Source organism: Megachile rotundata, chromosome 2, assembly GCF_050947335.1.
Source record: "Megachile rotundata isolate GNS110a chromosome 2, iyMegRotu1, whole genome shotgun sequence".
NCBI classification, from domain to species: Eukaryota; Metazoa; Arthropoda; class Insecta; order Hymenoptera; family Megachilidae; genus Megachile; species Megachile rotundata.
The window spans coordinates 4,506,299-4,514,641 of NC_134984.1; the positions used below are offsets into that span (position 1 = coordinate 4,506,299).

The following is an 8,343-nucleotide window of genomic DNA, read 5'->3' on the forward strand; positions in this document are numbered from 1 at the left end:
CTCATAGACATCGTCGCTTCGATCGATTCGGAGATAAGCCAAAACGGGATCCTGCCCTTAATTCTTCACTCGTATCATCGAAAGAGTTTGCCTTGTCGACGGAAGCTCTACTAGTCGCTTTATTGAGAGAGATAGCGGCTCGATGTAAAAGAGTGTGATGAGTTCGCTTACAAATAAAACATCGACTCGTAATCTAGCACGCGGTGGTATGGCAACCGGAACGTAAACAATTAAAGTAAAGTCTATTTTGCTTTAAAAACGAAACTCGCTGATCCAAAGATTTAGCTTTAAATCGTTCGCATTTAGAGAGCGCGTGATTATAGGAACAATCGATACATTTAACCTCCGAAACATTATTAACGCTTGATCGATTCTTCGGAGCATCGAACGCGCTTTTGTTTTCGCACGACGTGCCGTCGTTTGCGGCAAGATAGTCGGTGAGACCGCGTATGCGAAAAGTCATAAACTCGTTAATCTCCTTGTACGTAAGATATTTATTAGAACTGCCACGATGCAAGTTCCACTCGTCGCGAATACGTTTAGCAAATTTTTGCGCGATTAAAGGGTTAAGTGGGTTTGGAAATTTCAAAAAATCGATTTTTTTTTTATCTTATTAAATAGTACAATGTGTCTAGAATATCCCAAAATTTTAAATCGATTAGAGTAAAATTCTAAGAGATAGACCCTTCGGAAGTTCCGCCCGTCAGGCCACGTCAGCCTGGCGCGTCGCAAGTTTATTGAAGCAGCTACCCAGGTATTGTTTGTCTGTTTTTCTCGCTTGTTTTCTTTTTCTAAGGGTAACTAGTTTTAAATATTTTAATTGTGTAGACATTATTTATAGATTTAAGAGACTTTTGGATATTGAAAGTTTACTATAGCAGCAATAAAAGACCAAGGAACCGTTGCTTGTCCATTTTTACGCGGCTGGTTTGCACATTGAACCCGAGGTTGGCGTAATTGTATTTTTTTTTCTTCCTTTTTATCCTTGGGTTTATTACTGTTACGGTAATTTATAGGAGGTAGAATGCCGGATGGGTCACCGTGCAACGGTTTGGGCCGGATGACCCCTGGCCAGGGTAAAGTGGAAATTCCCAATTTGAGGAAAGTCACCCCCTTTCCCACTTTTCATTTTTTCCCTTCCTAGTGTATCGAGAAGTTGTATATATTTGTACGTAAGTTGAGACGCGGGTTCTGTCTTGTTTTATTCGCCGAAGAAACAAGTGCTCCCTCTCGTTATTTTGTTATAAGTGTTTGTAAATTTTTACCGAGATTTTCATTCATTTATTTGCAAAATGAGTAAAGTGACTAGATCTGAACGTGTAGCTGGTGCTCAGAGAAAAGATAGATCAAAAAAAAAGGAAACAAGTATTTAATCCAAAAACTGCAGAGATACATGATGAATCTTTTGCCAGTACATCGGAAAAAAACTGAAAAGACAAGAAGAAAAATACGTGCCAGAGGACGGTACTCTTCAATATGCACTTATATACTTTTTTTTAGTTTTTTCTACGCTATCGACATTTGTGAAGTGTTCGAATGTAATAAATGAAAATGGAGAGGACAAAGTGTGCAATGGCAAAGTGAATTTTAAACAGTGTCTTAAATTTGGTCTAGGGTTCAAAATTGTGGTGGAGTGTGAAAAGTGCCAACCCAGATACATTTTATCATGTGCGAAAATTGGTAAATCGTATTAAGTAAATGGCCGGTTTATCTTTGTAATGAGAATATTAGGCTTAGGACTTGCCGGATGCAAAAAATTTTGTGGCCTAATGGACATGAGTTGTTCTTTTTTAAATAAATCAACGTACGACTTTTATGTTGATAAAATTCATGAATGTGCTAAGACGGTCGCCGAATCACTTTTTTTCTCTGCTGCAAAAGAAGAAAAAAAATTAACGTGTGAAGAAAACGATATTCAAGATACGACAGATGTTACCGTGTCAGATGATGGAACTTGGAAAAAGCGCGGATATTTGTCCTTATACGGAGTGTCGACTGTAATTGGCTATTATTCCGGAAAAGTTTTAGATATTTTTGTGAAATGCTCCTATTGCAAGTTTTGTGAAGCGTGGAAAAAAAAACTGAATACAGTAGAATTTGAAGAGTGGCAAGAAGAACATATTGAAAAAAACCAATGTAGCGCCAATCACCAAGGACCAGCTGGTAATATGGAAGTTACATCAATCGTTGCAATGTTTCAACGATCTTTCGAAAAATACGGCCTCAAATACAAAAATTATATTGGTGACGGGGACTCCAAAACATATTCCGGAATAATCAATGCAGAATCTTACGGCAAAAACTTTTTAATAACCAAAAAAGAATGCGTAGGCCATGTGCAAAAGAGGATGGGAACCCGTTTGCGCGATTTGGTGAACAAAACTGTAGAAGAAAAACAAACCAAGGCCGGTAAAACAATAAGGAAAATATCTCTTTCGGGCAAAGGCAGACTGACTGGCAAATTAATTGACAAGTTAACCATTTATTACGGTCTAGCTATTAGAAGAAACTCTGAGTCGATAGAAAATATGAAAAACGCTATATGGGCAACTTATTTCCATTACATCTCCACAGACAAAAATCCACAACACAACAAATGCCCAAACGGCCCTGATTCATGGTGCACTTGGCAGCGTGCTTCAGCTATGAACACACTGTCCTCATTCAAACATGATTATAATCCACTACCAAATGACGTTTCTGCAGCTATCAAGCCCATTTACGAAGAGCTCAGCAAAGAAGAGCTTTTGGAGTGTTGCATCGGTGGCTTTACGCAGAACAACAACGAAAGTTTCAACCAATTAATTTGGAAAATTACTCCAAAAATACTTCCTGCTGGTTCGAAAATACACTGGTGGCCAAAATTAACGCACCACTTTCTTTACACCGTCGTCATTTCCACTGTGTAGGAGGTAGGACTTTGAAATTTTGAGGATAGGTGGGCCCATGGGTTGTCTCAATACTCCACGAGTGGCATTGCTACCTGCCACCCCTTCCGGGATCGGCGACCCCTTGAATACTACAGGGTCAAGAAAGTGACAAAAAAGGTTCTAAATTCGACCGAAAAAAAGAAAAAATCCAAAATTTTTGTCAAGGATGAGGCTCTTTATGTTACGGCCTTTCCGAAAATGCCCAGCTCAACCCCCTCCAACACCCCCAACCCCCTCCATAATTTTCTACCCTTTCCAAAAGGGTGGTTATTTCGATTTCGCTGAAACTTTTGCCGGAGCTTCGTCTCGATCCCTGTTACACGTGGTAAAATTTTGGTCGCATTTGCACCAACCCCTTGGACGCTACGCGCTGTCAAAGAACAACCCCTTACTGTTTTTTCATCTTTTCCACAGTTAAAAACCAATTTTGGACCTGCAATTCACGGAAAAACTTGTTTTCGTCACGACAGTATCGTGTTTGTTGATGGTTGGGCCCTAGCGTGAAACCAACCCCCGTTGTGGAGGTTGGTACCCCAACCCTTTCGATCCGGCCCCGGGGGTGGGTGCGTAAATTGAGTGCATGCTATCGATTGAGGGACCATTGAAGCATTTCTGTACAAATTTTCAAGTCGATTGCTTGAACCGTTTTCGCGGGATAAACAAAAAAGTGGAAATTTTGCGATTTACAACCCCCAAGTTCACCTCACAATCCCTACTGATTGGAGGGGGTTGGCGTGCCGCGGATCGGCTTCTCATGAAGCTTGAACCCTCCTTTTCTCGGTTCCAGAAGATGGAATTGCTCACACGACATGCACAGCCTCCAGCGATGCCGCCAAAATACCATGTCATCGTCGTGTCGGCCAAAGCGAGCACCGCGGCCTCCAAGCGGCGAGTATGTGAACCAAAAGCGATCCGAACGATATGGCCTCTCAGCCACCCAAAAAGACTCAACGAAAAATCACAGATTTCACACGCCAACAATTAACAGACAATTTTTTAAACTCGTTTCTTTACCGATTTCTTTTTCAAAGCAAAAGCCAAAAGCAAAATTGTAACAAAAAAATTGGCAATTCTCAACGCAGGAAAAAAATGAAATCAAAAATGGCGAGAAAAAATTAAATTTTAATAAAATAAAAACAATACAATGTATAAACAATAAAATTAATGAATAATAAAATTAATAAACGTTTGGCCCCAATGGGCCCTCTTAACGGCACGGCAGCGGGACGGTAGCAGGGCGGCATGTCAGGCCCCGGAATCTCGACAGCGGAATCCTCCACAACTTAAACTTGGTTCCTGGGCATCGCTGTGCGAAATGATCTGAGTGGATTTGATTGTGAATTGAATGGCGGGACCCGGGTTTGCGCGATACGGGATTGTATTGAACTGATTGTGTTTTTTTATCGACAATTGCATTGACCGTTGTGGGGGCTTAGTAGCAAAAAAGAACGAGCCGTAGTATTATCAAAATCAAATCCATACAGATTATTTTGCATAGCGATGCCCATTAGTCAAATTGGAGTTGTGGAGGCTCTCACGCTGGTGGAGCAGGGGCTTAGTTTTCGTGCGGTGGGGCGGCGGCTCGGCGTCGCCCACACCACAATCCGGAACATTGTCCGTCGCCACCAGGAAGACGGTTTGCTGGGCCGTCGGCCAGGCCAAGGACGACATCGATGCACGACGTTGCGGGAGGACCGCCACATGGTAAGAATGGCTATCAGCGATTCTCACCTCACAGCGCGACGGATCGCTGGCTACCACGAGGAGCTTACGCAACGCCAAATCTCCAGACGAACAGTTAACCGCCGTCTGAACACAGCAGGATTGAAGGGCAGAGTGCCAAAGAAGGCCCCGAAGCTGACCGCGGAGGCCCGAAGGTCGCGCCGAGCCTACGTGGAAGAATATGGCAATTGGAACATACAACAGTGGCGGAACGTAATGTTCTCAGATGAAGTACGTTTCGCGCTACACAAATCTGATGGGAGAATCAAGGTGTGGCGTCGACGCAGCGAGCGTGACCAACACTTCATAGACCACGTCGCATACAACGGTGGGTCGGTAATGTTTTGGGGTGGAATTATGTTTAATAAAAAAACAACCCTTGTCGAGATACCGCCGCCTGGCATGACGGCCCGCCGTTATATTGATGAAGTACTGGTCCCACACGTAGTACCTCTAAGAAGGGAATACGGGCGTGCCTTCGTATTCCAACAGGACAACGCGGCGGCACACACTGCGAGGATTACACATACTTTTTTACTGGAGAAAGACATCAGAATTCTCAAGCACCCTCCCTGCAGCCCCGACTGCAATTGCATAGAACATTTGTGGGACGCAGTTGACCGCCGTGTGAGAGCTGGCCCACAACCGCGCAACCTCCTCGAACTCCGGACCGCTGTGCAAGCAGCATGGGACTCCATCCCCCTCCACACAATAAATAATTTAATAAGGAGTATGCCGTCTCGCTGCCGTGCCGTTAAGAGGGCCCGTGGGGGCCAAACGTTATATTAATTTTATTGCTCATTAATTTTATTGCTCATTAATTTTATTGTTCATTAATTCTATTGTTCATTAATTTTATTGTTCATTAATTCTATTGTTCATTAATTTTATTGTTCATTAATTTTATTGTTCATTAATTTTATTGTTCATTAATTCTATTGTTCATTAATTTTATTGTTTATACATTGTATTGTTTTTATTTTATTAAAATTTAATTTTTTCTCGCCATTTTTGATTTCATTTTTTTCCTGCGTTGAGAATTGCCAATTTTTTTGTTACAATTTTGCTTTTGGCTTTTGCTTTGAAAAAGAAATCGGTAAAGAAACGAGTTTAAAAAATTGTCTGTTAATTGTTGGCGTGTGAAATCTGTGATTTTTCGTTGAGTCTTTTTGGGTGGCTGAGAGGCCATATCGTTCGGATCGCTTTTGGTTCACATACTCGCCGCTTGGAGGCCGCGGTGCTCGCTTTGGCCGACACGACGATGACATGGTATTTTGGCGGCATCGCTGGAGGCTGTGCATGTCGTGTGAGCAATTCCATCTTCTGGAACCGAGAAAAGGAGGGTTCAAGCTTCATGAGAAGCCGATCCGCGGCACGCCAACCCCCTCCAATCAGTAGGGATTGTGAGGTGAACTTGGGGGTTGTAAATCGCAAAATTTCCACTTTTTTGTTTATCCCGCGAAAACGGTTCAAGCAATCGACTTGAAAATTTGTACAGAAATGCTTCAATGGTCCCTCAATCGATAGCATGCACTCAATTTACGCACCCACCCCCGGGGCCGGATTGAAAGGGTTGGGGGTACCAACCTCCACAACGGGGGTTGGTTTCACGCTAGGGCCCAACCATCAACAAACACGATACTGTCGTGACGAAAACAAGTTTTTCCGTGAATTGCAGGTCCAAAATTGGTTTTTAACTGTGGAAAAGATGAAAAAACAGTAAGGGGTTGTTCTTTGACAGCGCGTAGCGTCCAAGGGGTTGGTGCAAATGCGACCAAAATTTTACCACGTGTAACAGGGATCGAGACGAAGCTCCGGCAAAAGTTTCAGCGAAATCGAAATAACCACCCTTTTGGAAAGGGTAGAAAATTATGGAGGGGGTTGGGGGTGTTGGAGGGGGTTGAGCTGGGCATTTTCGGAAAGGCCGTAACATAAAGAGCCTCATCCTTGACAAAAATTTTGGATTTTTTCTTTTTTTCGGTCGAATTTAGAACCTTTTTTGTCACTTTCTTGACCCTGTAGTATTCAAGGGGTCGCCGATCCCGGAAGGGGTGGCAGGTAGCAATGGTACTCGTGGAGTATTGAGACAACCCATGGGCCCACCTATCCTCAAAATTTCAAAGTCCTACCTCCTACACAGTGGAAATGACGACGGTGTAAAGAAAGTGGTGCGTTAATTTTGGCCACCAGTGTAGTTGAAATCGCTGCATTTATCGCTGCTGGCACCTTCAACGAAGAAATCGCAGGTTTACTACTTTTTATGCACGGCATGGGTGTTAAACTTGGCCGAAACAGCCATGAGTATGCCCGAAAAGAGGACGAGAATCGCATATTCGTAGCCGAGAAAAAAGCCGACGCTGGGACTCGAGAAGCTAGGATCCGTTACAGGCAAGAGCAAAAGGATGCCCTAGATATTGCCGCTGCAGCAGGTTCCTTACTTTATGGTGCCGGAATCGATGATTCTATGTAAGTTTAAAAAAAAATTTTTCTGCATGTTATTTCAACTTAAAATTTCAATCGCGTTTTTCTCAAAACTTTATTTTTGAAGTCGGTGGACATGATTTTTCAAAAAGTTATGAACCGATCTTGTTCAAATTTTGCACACTTCTTCAAAATAACATTATCTAGTACTTGAACGAAGGATTTTTGTTTTTTTTTTTATCACAACTTATTTTACGAGGAAATACGTGGTGAAAATGTGACCAAAAAATGAAACTTTTTGTTCATAACTCCGCCAAAACTTCTAATTTTAATTTTTTTTTTCCTTTGTTCAAGTACGAGCTTTATATACCTGCTAACAGAAACTATTTTGTTTTTTAATTTCAGATGAACCAGTCAAGAGTTATCGTGACCACGCCGAGAGACCTTTTTTTTGAGAGATCAACGAAAATGAGGTCCCAATGGCTGAATATTCAACATTTTTAAACAAAAATTTCACAAAGTACTTATTAATTATGTATGTTTTAATTTACTAAATTGTTTGAAATAAATATTTCATTTGACATATTAAAAAAAATTAGTAAAAATACGCTTTTTTTAAGCGTCTGAAACCCACCTAACCCCTTAAATATACTAAGAGATCGTCCCAGGAAACAGCATTGCGTTTAAGATTTTTTAACGCGGTAAGTGAGGACGAAACGGTATCTCGCAAACACTTGAGCTCTATCGCAGACTCGGTCTTCATCGACGGCAAGCTAACAAATTTATGGATATGCGAATTAATAAGAGTGGGCTCGTTTTCATATTCATCGACGAGTAGTTTCCACGCCGCTTCATAACTCTCGTCGGACATGCTTATATTATCTATTAAAAGTGCCGCGTCACCGGTTACGTTAGTTTTTAGATAATGTAGTTTTTGAATATTCGAAAGCGACTTATTCGCGTCGATGAGCGATTCAAATAAACCACGGAATTTTCCCCATTGGTTAAAATCTCCGGAAAACTTCGGGAGCGACAAACGCGGTAGTTGCGATGAGGCGGACGCAACTGAATCGTGAAAAATAGAAACATGACCTTGATCGGACGAGGTTTTACCACCGATGTCCAGCTGAGCGATGGCTTCAAGTAGGCATCCTCCACATCGAGAAAATTGTTGTCCTTGAAGTAAGTGATACCCTTCTGGTCCTCCGCTTTAATAGACTGAAGCAGTAACTGATGGGTTTTACGGTAGTCCTCCCAAAGCTTCTCCAAA

General features: G+C 42.1%; 1 pseudogene across 1 annotated transcript; it reads left to right on the forward strand.

Annotated features, from left to right (window-relative positions):
- Positions 1–1,292: 1,292 nt before the first annotated feature.
- Positions 1,293–7,591, forward strand: LOC105664207 (uncharacterized; annotated as a pseudogene). Its single transcript, XR_013041558.1, has 3 exons — positions 1,293–2,854; positions 6,843–7,118; positions 7,479–7,591. The product of XR_013041558.1 is annotated as an uncharacterized LOC105664207 (transcript).
- The last annotated feature ends 752 nt before the right edge of the window (positions 7,592–8,343 follow it).